This window comes from Haemaphysalis longicornis, unplaced genomic scaffold, assembly GCF_048455015.1.
Source record: "Haemaphysalis longicornis isolate Haplotype H1 unplaced genomic scaffold, Haemaphysalis longicornis Haplotype H1 scaffold_37, whole genome shotgun sequence".
Lineage (NCBI taxonomy): Eukaryota > Metazoa > Arthropoda > Arachnida > Ixodida > Ixodidae > Haemaphysalis > Haemaphysalis longicornis.
In genome coordinates, this window is record NW_027526355.1 from 731,016 (window position 1) to 742,461 (window position 11,446).

Sequence of the window (11,446 nt, forward strand, 5' to 3'; positions counted from 1 at the left end):
ATACTTTTCGCCGCAATGGTATTTGTAGCGTCAGTACAGGAGAGAGGAATAATTCCGGTGTTAGTGGGAAAAGTACAACGTGGAGCTAGCGGTGGTGCGCCCATTCAATGAGTACGGGTAACTCAACGGCCGGACATCAGATGTGCATTTAAACATCGGGTTATGCAATTCCCGCTAACGCATACAAATAAATCCGTTTAACTCGATGACTCCGCCGCTGTTTATGTCGTAATTTTCGGCATACTTAAAAGAGACCACGTATAAAATAACCTGCTTCTTTAAATGCACGTCCATATCCAGCCTGCTGTTTAGTCACCCGTACTCATGGAATGTGCGCACCACCGCTAGCTCCACGTTGTACTTTTTCCGCTAACATGCGAATTATTCCTCTTTCCTGTACTGACGCTACAAATACCAATGCGGCGAAAGGTATTCTTGTTGCGCAAACTCGCTGGATCGCGCGTGTTTCATGCAGGCCGGTGCATGCCGTGCAAAGAAGACTCTCTGGGCAACAACGGTGTGAAGTAGTGTCACCGTACAAATTGAAAAAAATTTTTCTCTGCTAAAACAAAAACTGTTCTGAATAAGCTTTCTGAAATAAACTGCGATCATTTGTACTAGTGAATGGCTTGTATTTAATATTTTTACTACGAGCACAACAATGCGCAATTTCAAGGTGAATATGGGCCAGAAAGAAGATTTTTCGAAGTTTGACAAACGTTTTCTCGCACATTTCGCCTTTGTTCAGTGTAACTACTATTTTTAACAATTTTCCACAATGCTGAGATAAAGGTACAAATGCTTCATTGGCTGAGAGAATGCGCTCGCATTTGCTAAAAATGTTTGAAAATGCTCGACATCGTGTATTTTCTGAATGGCGTAATCACAGCAAAAAAAAAAAGGGAAAATATTTTTAAAATGCGCCATGGAGCCGCGCAGGGTGTCAACATGATGTTCACAAAACATAGTGGACATTGTAATAGAAGTTACGTTTTCATGAATTTTTTCACAGGCGTAAGGTTGGTTTAAACCCTGGAGGTAGAAGGGCCGCTAGAAAAAGAACAAATTTTTTTTGGACAAGAACACTTTCAGGGAGCATTCTGGGCCATGCGAGGATGACCCACAATTTTTACTGAGCTAATCCGTGGTAGTCGTTTTTACGACTGGGACGTTTGGCATGGAATGACCCACAAACGAACCATTTGCTGGTAGAGGTATAAAGCTTTGCTTTCAAAGTGATCCAGACGCAATGTTAGCTGGGCAAAGATGAGAAGAAAATGAAGGCGTTTGAGAATATCAAAATAAAAGCGAGTCGCCGGAAGGCGCGGAAGCTGCATTTTAAAGTTACGTTGGCAGGTGTTGAACCTCTCTTACTTTCCGTTCATGCTGATCACATATCTCTCACGACCGAACATGTGCCACGCCCAGAACGTTGTCGCATATTTGGTACATTTGTGCCTGCTAAAAACAAATATAAAAAGAACTGGCCGGTATACAAAGACCCAATGTGATGTCCTCATCAAAGTAGCTAAAAGCAAGGAAACACTTATCAGAAGAAAAACGCCGAACACTACTTGCATAGGCAAGCCTTCGATGACTTGCCGCTTTTATGAACTTCTAGATTTTATTTTGCTCTTCGTAGATTGTGAGACCTATGGCGTCTGCACGGCCGTTATAAAACGCAACAGACACAACCCCCGCCTGCCGTCCAAAGATATGGGAACAACGCTTACGTCGTTATGAATGCAGAAGAATCTCCGAACATTCGGGAGACTTCCGGTTTTCTTGAAAGCTATCGTGAACCAAAAAAAATTACCAGAAAGCTGCGGTTCATTTATTGAGTAATCTATCTGTACGTGGTACACATTGCATCGTGGCCCAATCACAAGCGTAGTGTGGCATTCTTAGCCGTCGCAACGCTGAGCGCTACAGAAGCTTCGGTCTAAATCATGAAGGGGAGGCTGTATGGAACATTCAACAAAAAATTCGTTGCTCATCATTCAGTTACATTCTAAGCTTGCAAAAACCCCACATTAGGCGTACCTCCTCAACACAGAATTACCCATGACAGGATACGCAGTGCGTAAAACCTCCGGTCAAAAACTGTCTTAGACTAAGACTGACGCAGACGGATGTGAAAGCCACGAAGGTGCATAAAAGACCTGTAAGTGATTCTTCTAGAGAGAGAATTGTGTGTTAACGTGTTTTAATTCTGGAAAAAAATGCAAGCGTAATTGTAAAAATGTAATTGAAGAAGGAAGTGTGTTTTACAGCAAAGGGTCGTGCTGCTAGGAGCAGAAAAGCGCGAGATGTCCCAGCCGCTGAAGTCTTTCGTTCCATATAAGCACACCTAGACGTCAAAGCAATGATCTGAATCTATTTTCCGGCTGACGAAATGGTATTGTATGAACCGTCCTGCGCTTTTCCGTGATGGTGCGCGAAAGCAGAAAAAAATCACAGCCAGTTTGCACAACGGTGGAAGTATGATGTCACAGGGAAGCTGTGTTCGTCCAACATGCTAGACCCTGCGAGTGCCATATACGTTAGTGGAACCATTTACCCTGCATATATATATATATATATATATATATATATATATATATATATATATATATATATATATATATATATATATATATATATATATATATATATACAGGGTGTGTCCCACCTATCATGCACCAAGATTTAAAAAAAGAGAATTTGCGTAAGAAGAAGAAAACCTAGTGCATAATGCTTGCAGTACTGTGACGAAGCGGAGAGTAATGTTTTCGTTAATGAGACTTAATTAATTATTTGTAATTAATTATCTAACTCGAGAAATACTGTCGTAATCACTAAAGTGTCAATGGGGCACTTGTAGGTAACCACGAGGGGCATCTAACTGCGCTATTTTCAGCGACGACCTAATTGCGTACTCATTTATTCTGACTGATAAAGGAAACCCGCGAAATATGAAAAATACCACGTGACGACGCTTACGCGCGCATTGTAAAGCAGCGTACCCAAACAAAGCTGATTGAAAGCAACTGCCTCGCGTGTTACCCACCCGAAGAGACAGCGCATTACCTTGATAAAAGCATGCATGGAAGGAGCAGCAGCAGCAAGATTCGCGGGACGCGTGTGCAGATAAAGAACAAACTCGGTCGCGATTTCTTCTTTCTTTCTTTTGTCTATTTCATTCTGGCTAACTCAGAGGCAGCCTGTTTGAGGGCGTTGCTTTACGGTGCGCGTGGAGGCGCCGTCACGTGGTATTTTTCATATTTCGCGGGTTTCCTTTATTAGTCAGAATAAATGTGTACGCAATTAGTTAATCGCTGAAAATATCGCAGTTAGATGCCCCTTGTGGTTACCTACAAGTGCCTCATTGGCACTTTAGTGATTAGGACAGTATTTCTCGAGTTAGATAATTAATTACAATTAGTTAATTAAGTCTCATTAAAGAAAAAAATACTGTGCGCTTCTTCACAGTACTGCAAACATTATTCACCTGGTTTCTTTCGAGTTACGCCTTTACTCTTTGTGTAAATCTTGGTGCATGATAGCTGGGACACCCTGTATATATATATATATATATATATATGCAGGGTAAATGGTTCCACTAACGTATATGGCACTCGCAGGGCCTAGCATGTTGGACGAACACAGCTTCCCTGTGACATCATACTTGCACCGTTGTGCAAGCTGGCTGTGATTTTTTTCTGGCTGTGATTTTTTATATATATATATATATATATATATATATAGTCGTGAAGGATAGTCCTTAGTTGCTGCAGGAATACGCACAAAGTAAAAGTACGCTTTTGGAGACTTTCCAACGTTTCGACCTGAAACAGGTGTTTTTCAGGAATGAAAGATTTGGGAAAGAATCGTACGGACTGAGGGTGGGGGCGGCACTCCGAAACGCAAACCACATAGGAAACAAACACAAATGACCACACACATCATACAGAGCTTATTCTGCTAAAGGCAAGCGAAAAAGTCCCCCAAAACAAACAAACAAACAAATAATACGAAAAAAGGGGAGTGGTGCGAGGAGGAACAGACTGCATAAACGCGAGTGGTGGGGATAGGAAATGCGACAAATTCACGAGTGGCGAAAGCCCGAAAAACATCCGGTGTCTCCAAGAGCGGAAAACTACAAAGCACATGCCCCCACGAGCAGTGAGTGTACTGTTGAGTAGTGTTTTCTTTGTCGAAAACAGTACTAAAACCGCAGGCGTGAAGTTGCCTTTAGATATTAGCGAGTTCCCGCTCGACTGCGCGTAACTTAACGGGGCGGCTGGTGCCGCGCGCGCAGGAGATCTCCAAGGAACGATGCGAAAAGTGTGGGGTTCACTTGAAGAACTGTTTATTATACGCACAGGTATACACTACAGAAAGAGGGTAAGGGCACGAACAAAGAGGAGAGTCTCGGTGCCTCAAATGGCGATGGTTGGCGTCGGTTCGTCTGCAAGCGCGCACACATATAAACACGTCGCTCGCTGGCACCGCACCGTCCGGGGGTCTGTGGCACTTCAGTTGCGCCGCATGGTATAAACAGAGGCCGCTTTTCGTTCCGATCCTCGTCTTCGGTTACTTGATCCGGGGCCTCCAAAGTCCTCCCGAGCTCTTCCCCGTCAGCGACGTGTAAACTTTGGACACGCCTTCCGAGAACGGAGGAATTCTTAACATCCTCCCCCCCAATGAGCCTTTGCTCATTCTTATGACAGCTCCAGAGGGTAAAACGCTTGAACTGGCCGCCGTAATTCTTTCTTGTTAGGAAGAACTATTCTGCAGGCCCGAGCCTTTCCGTCTCGTCCTGAAAACGTCTCGACCGCCCTGCAAAGTTTCCACAGCTGGCGAGGTGTTTTATCTTCGCCGAGCAAGACAATGTCTCCCTCCTTGACGCTCTTCTGCGGGAGCCCCGCTGCGAAGTGCGCCGAACGTAGCTCCAGCAGATATTCGCGTCTCCATCGTCTCCAGAAAAAAATACATAAGGGCGCTGCGTCGCTTCGATTGCCTTGTGACTGTACTTTTCGTAGATGTCGTTACGATATTACCGCCGGGGGAGGGCAAACTTGTAAGCCTACGTCCGATGAGTAAGTGCGACGGGTTTAAAGGCGTGAGTTCTTCCGCCTGAGATTGCACGTAGGTGAGCGGACGAGAATTGACAACCGCTTCTGCCTGAGTGAGAATGGTTACTATGCTGTCGTAGTCGAGTGCACTTCTTCCAAGAACCTTTCGGAGAACGCTCTTGACTGTACGTACCATTCTCTCCCAGAAACCACCCCACCATGCTGCTCTTTCCACTATGAATTTCCAAGTTATTCGATGGTCACTTAGGTATGCCTGAGTGTCGCTTCCCTTGATGGCGTGGAAGATTTTGTTCATGTCCGCTGAGGCTCGCTTGAATGTGAGAGCGTTGTCCGAGTACACAGTTTTCGGTATTCCTCTTCTCGCAATAAATCTTCTCAACGCCATAAGAAATGTCTGAGTAGTGAGGTCTCTTACCAGCTGTAGGTGTACCGCCCTGGTTGTAGCGCAAGTAAAGAGCGCTATATGAGACTTCCGCATGCTTCCTTGCTCCGTGTAAAATATGGGGCCCGCGAAGTCTACACCCGTAACCTCAAAGGGGTCCGCCTGAGTCACCCTGTCAGCTGGTAGCGGGGCCTGAGCTTCCGCGGCAGGTCGACAACTATGTCTTTGACACGGCACGCAGCGCCTTATGGCTGATTTCACGGCTTGTCTTGCACGAATGATGCAGTAGTTCTCACGGAGGTGGGATAACGTATCTCGTACTCCTGCGTGTAGAAGCCGCTTGTGTTTCCCGCGAATCAGAAGGCCAGCGTAAGGGTGCCTCGCAGACAGAATGAGCGGATGTATTGTTCTCTCTTGCTCTGTACTGTTTTGCAGCCGACCTCCAACCCGTAGCAGTCCCTCGTTGTCTAGGAACGGGTTCAAATCTTTAATCGGGGATTTCCGGTCGAGCGGCTTGGATGCACTTAGGGTCCGTACTTCATTTCCGAATGTTTCCATCTGTGAAATCCTCAGCCAGTACCTCTCCGCCTCGGTCATCTCTTCGGCTGACAGGCCCCCCATCCTTTTCTCCGAAGAGGTTCGGCAGTTGTAGAGGAAGCGCTTGATCCACGCTGTTGTCCGAAGCACTCTAGTGAGGGAACTCTTTTCGCTTAGGTTTATCAGAACAGCTGGTTCGCCGTCTGTTATGGTGTTTAGCACCGGCGTTCTGATTTTTTCTTGCCAGAGTTGTGGATCAGCAAGGCAGGGTTCGAAGGCGGGTACGTTTTGCTTTTGTTGAGCCACTCTGGCCCTTCCCACCATTGCTTAGCATTCACCAAAACTGATGGTAAGATACCCCTGGGTAATATGTCTGCGGGTTTTCCTTTCCGGGAGAGTGCTTCCACACTGCGGGATTGGTCAGTTGTTGTATCTGTTGGACTCGGTTTGAAACAAAAGGCTTCCATTTGGAGGCGGAACTTTTGATCCAGCTTAAGGCTATCGTTGAGTCTGTCCAGCAGTGAACTGTCATGCCTTCAATTCCCAACTGTTTCGTCAGGTTTTTTGCCAGCCGTGCGCCGATAACGGCTCCCATCAATTCCAGTCGCGGTAGTGACAGTCGCTTGAGAGGAGCCACTCTCGCTTTAGCCATCAACAATGTCACCGTGGTGCATCCATTTTCTGTCCTTGCTTTAACATAAGCAACAGCGCCGTGTGTCTTTGGGCTGGCATCACAGAACACATGGAGCTCCACTTCTGTGCACGCATGGCTGAGGTCACGAGCGAGCAGGCTGTGTTGCGATCTGCCTCAGCATAGGCAGCTGGTGGCACCACTTGTCCCACGTCTCAACTATATCGGGCGGGAGACTTTCGTCCCAGTCTGTCCCTCGTTCTCACAGGCTCTGAAACATCACTTTCGCAGTAGTTGAAATTGGCGCGAGGAAGCCAAAGGGGTCAAACACGCGTGCAGATGCCTGCAGAAGAAATCGCTTCGTGTCTTGTCGCTTGCTCAAATAGTCAATCAGCGTGTTCATCTCAAACACAAAATCGTCACTTTCTGGCCTCCACTCGACTCCAAGAATTTTTGTCATCGTCACGTCGGAAAATCCGCTTTGGGTTCGATCTGTTTCCGACAATGCCTCTTCCAGCTTGAATTCGTTCGATTTCCATTTACGGAGGTTCATGCCAGCTAGCTGCATGATTTCCTGTGATTCTCGACAAATCTTTTCCGCCTCCTCCAGGTTGTCAGCTCCCGTTACAAGATCGTCCACGTACAAGTGGTCACGTAGCATCTCTGATGTTGCAGGAAACAAGTTATGCTCAGAGTCGAGATGGTGCTTTAAGGTAGCTGCGAGCAGAAATGGACTAAAGGTAACTCCAAAGGGCACTCTTGTCATTTGATACTCCTTGATCGGAGGAAGAACTTCTCCCCGTCTGGGAACACTTTCGTACCAAAGGAAGCGTAGTGCATCGCGATCCATTTCCGCAAGCCCAACCTGGAGAAAGGCCTTCTCAATGTCAGCCATGATGGCCACATTGTGCATCCTGAACCTAATGAGGATATCCGACAGGTGCGGATTTAGGTTCGGCCCAGCAGATAGTACCTCATTCAAAGACCGCTGACCTGGTGCGCTTTACGAAGCATCAAAAACTACTCTTAATTTGGTAGTTTCACTGCTCGGGCGCGTTACGCCACGATGCGGCATGTAATAAACAGGCCCCCTCGGGGACTCACCCGCGTCGGGAACTTCCTCAGCGTGTCCGGTAAGGAGGTAGCCCCGTATCGCCCTGTCGTAGGCCTCAGCCGTGCCTTCACTGCGCAAAAGCTTTGTAGTCAGAGAGGAGAGCCTCGCAAGAGCCGTCGTCTTGTTATCCGCAAGCTCGTGTATGTTTTCTTGCCAGGGAAGGGCAACGCAGTAGCGACCGTCCTTGTAAGCGACGTTTTCTTTGAAGTCCTGTAGCACTTGCTTCTCGGTGTGGGTGTTATCTGGCTTGTCCGTAATGCCTATGTGCTCCAGCTCCCAGAATGATTTTAGCTGCTTGGAAAGATTGTCGTCATCCAGGTCGGCGCTTACCGTTACGCGCAAGACCCCGGTGCTGGCGTGATAGGCAACAGCGGATGACGAATTTGACGCACTTCCCTGCAAGGTCCATCCGAAAACCGTCTCCACGGCGACGAGCCCGCTTTGTAGGCGCTTGATGTTACCGGTGGCCACCTTCCAGTAATAATCGGCTCCTAGGAGGAGTCCTACTTCGTCGAGACGGGACCCATCGACCGAGCAGTCGGCGACCTCCATTCCTTGTTTATTAAGGTATGCCACGGTGGTCATCTCAGGAGCTGGTATCACGTCGCAGCAAATATGAGGGACCTCCAACGCTTCCACTCGGACTTTGTTTCCGCTGTGTTGGTTGCGCAGCCACAGCTCGACGCGGCGGCATTTTCTTTGCTCAGTGGGCCTCTCGTTGCCAAAGGTCATAATTGTCAGTTTTTCCTCTCCCAGGATGCGGAGTTTTAGCCGTCGCGATAGTTCTTGTTTCACAAATGTGCGCTAACTTCCGCCGTCGAGAAGGAGCCTCACCTTGGATCGCTCGTGAGGTCCCTCTGCCCAAACTTGAGCAGTTTGCAGCATAATGCGGACAGCGGCAACCGTCGCTGCTGCCTGAAAGGACGACTCTGCGGTAGGCGCTGGCGGGGCCGCAACCTGGCTCGATGGTTCCCGGGCGGGTCTGTTGTTGAGGCCGCAAAGAGCAGTGGCGTGTCGAGCTGAGCACTTCGCGCAAGTGAGCCATTTTGCCGTACAACATTTAGCTGCTCGATGGTTTCGTTTGGTGCATTTGAAGCAACGTCTCTCTTTTTTCAGTATGTTGCTCTTTTGTTCGAGAGAAAGACCCGCCTGGCAGTCGGCTGTCAGGTGATCACGTGGTTTGCAAAAGGCGCATGCATTTTCCTTCTTATCCGCGAACTCTGAAAGGACTGACGACGATGCCTGCTTTTGGTCGTTTCCCATGCGGTTCTGTTTGTTTCGTGGCGAATGAGACTCTTGAAACCGACAAGTACCGTACTCTGCTCTCTCTCTGCTCTCGATTTCATTTCGCAGGAAGTCTAGAAAACTCAGTAGCTCATCCTCGGTTCCATCACTGCGAGCTGTCTTCCTGCGACAGTACTCCAAGCGAAGTTCCTTTGAAATGCTCTTTCGGAGGACCCTGAGCAGCAGCACTCCGTAGCCGCTCGGCGGCACGCCCAACGCCTCCAAACTTCGGACACCAGCCTGAATTTCATCGTACAGCATCCTCAGCCTCCCTGTTTCCTCGACGTTCAGCACGGGTCGAATCGACAGCAACCGCGACATATGATCCTCGATGATCACTTCATCTTTGCCGAACCTCTCCAAAAGGGTTTTGACCGCGATCTCGTAGTTTCTGTCTGTCAACGTAAGGCCTTCGATTGCAGCGGCAGCTCGTCCGGTCAGATAGCTTGAGCGATACTTAAATTTGTCAATGGCTGGAAGCGCTGAATTCTTGTGGATTGTCGACTCGAATTTGTTCCAGAATTTCGGCCATGAGCGCACGTCTCCGTTGAATTTTGCAATTTCGAGCTTCGGAAGTCTGGTGGTTGCCTCCTGTGTTTGAAACGACGTCGTACTTGACGCGGGAGCCGGGGACTGTGTGTTGCTCGTTGAACTGGTGTTAACTTGCGATGAAACCGCCGGGGAAATGTCGCTAGCTGTTCCTATTTTGATAGCTCTTTTGGGGATTGTTTTCATCGAGCTTATGTTTGTGCTGCACGCACTACAGCTGGCCAATTCTTCATCAAGCTGGTCGATGTCTATCTTCTTTTCGACGTTCTCGTTAGCTACTCTAAGCTCTTCAGATTGTTGGATAAGCAAGCCAAACAATTCTTCAAGCTCACCGATCACTGCTGGTGACGCTTGCCGTAGCGCGTTGGCGGTTGCCATGGTCTTGTCGATGCTGTTGCGAATTGCTGCTTGCTTTCTCTGGAGTCGATCCATGATGCTCTCGGTGTCGCTTGGTCGACTTCTCCCGGGTTTCGGCACCAAAATGTTGAGTAGTGTTTTCTTTGTCGAAAACAGTACGGAAAACCGCAGGCGTGAACTTGCCTTTAGATATTAGCGAGTTCCCGCTCGACTGCGCGTAACTTAACGGGGCGGCTGGTGCCGAGCGCGCAGGAGATCTCCAAGGAACGATGCGAACAGTGTGGGGTTCACTTGAAGAACTGTTTATTATACGCACAGGTATACACTACAGAAAGAGGGTAAGGGTCCGAACAAAGAGGAGAGTCTCGGTGCCTCAAATGGCGATGGTTGGCGTCGGTTCGTCGGCAAGCGCGCACACATATAAACACGTCGCTCGCTAGCGCCGCACCGTCCGGGGGTCTGTGGCACTTCGGTTGCGCCGCATGGTGTAAACAGAGGCCGCTTTTCGTTCCGATCCTCGTCTTCGGTTACTTGATCCGGGGCCTCCAAAGTCCTCCCGAGCTCTTCCCCGTCAGCGACGTGTAAACTTTAGACACGCTTTCCGAGAACGGAGGAATTCCTAACATGTACTACATGCGCGTCGCCGGTAACAAGGATTGACTACCAACCGTCTTCAGCGGCAAGATCAAGAATGTATGCGGGGACCTTTACAGTATTAATAGCCCAGGCCGCTTCCGCGACTTTGGAGGGTCTTACCCAAGCCAAGGGGGGAGCCCATGTGAGGCGTTCCCTTCCCCACCTTCGCCTCCCTCTGTACACGGCGTCGCGACGTGTCGGGCAAGGTCCCAGCAAACCACTAACATCTCTGCGACGTCCCAAAAAGATCTGAACGTCTATGTCCCAGCAGTATCTCTATAAGACAACTGTACATTGTGCAATATTTTTGTGAAATTTTTTGGACGTTGATGTAACGTTGCTGTTACCCTAATGTCGAGCGTTCTTTCAACTATGCTAAATACGTAGTCTCGATGTTGCTGCTGCTTCATTTGTGGGCGGTATTTAAACATATTTTGCTGACGTTCTGATGCTGCTGATATGTCAGTCTTTTACATCGTACATGTCTATCGCACATACATTTATTTTAGCTATATCTGCTGTACTTTATTTTGAAACTCTCCGCAGGCGTACTGTTTTGAAGTTACCGGGGAATTTTGTACGTGTTTTGTGTGGGTTTTGGAACAAGGGGTTTTGTGTGAGTTTTGTAATCCACCAATATTGCTTCTACGGAAATATAAATGCAAAGGACATAATAAAAAATTAGACTCTACATAAATATGTATTGAACAAAATTTGATGCTCATAGGAGTTTGTATTCAGTTAAACCACATTTTACTTGGTGGTTCTACCTACATGATGAAAATACAAATGCTGACATGACAAATCGATGGCGACACTCTTCAGACACTTATGTTAACAAAAAAGGTTCCCCAGCTTGTACCGATGGTGAAAGGCTG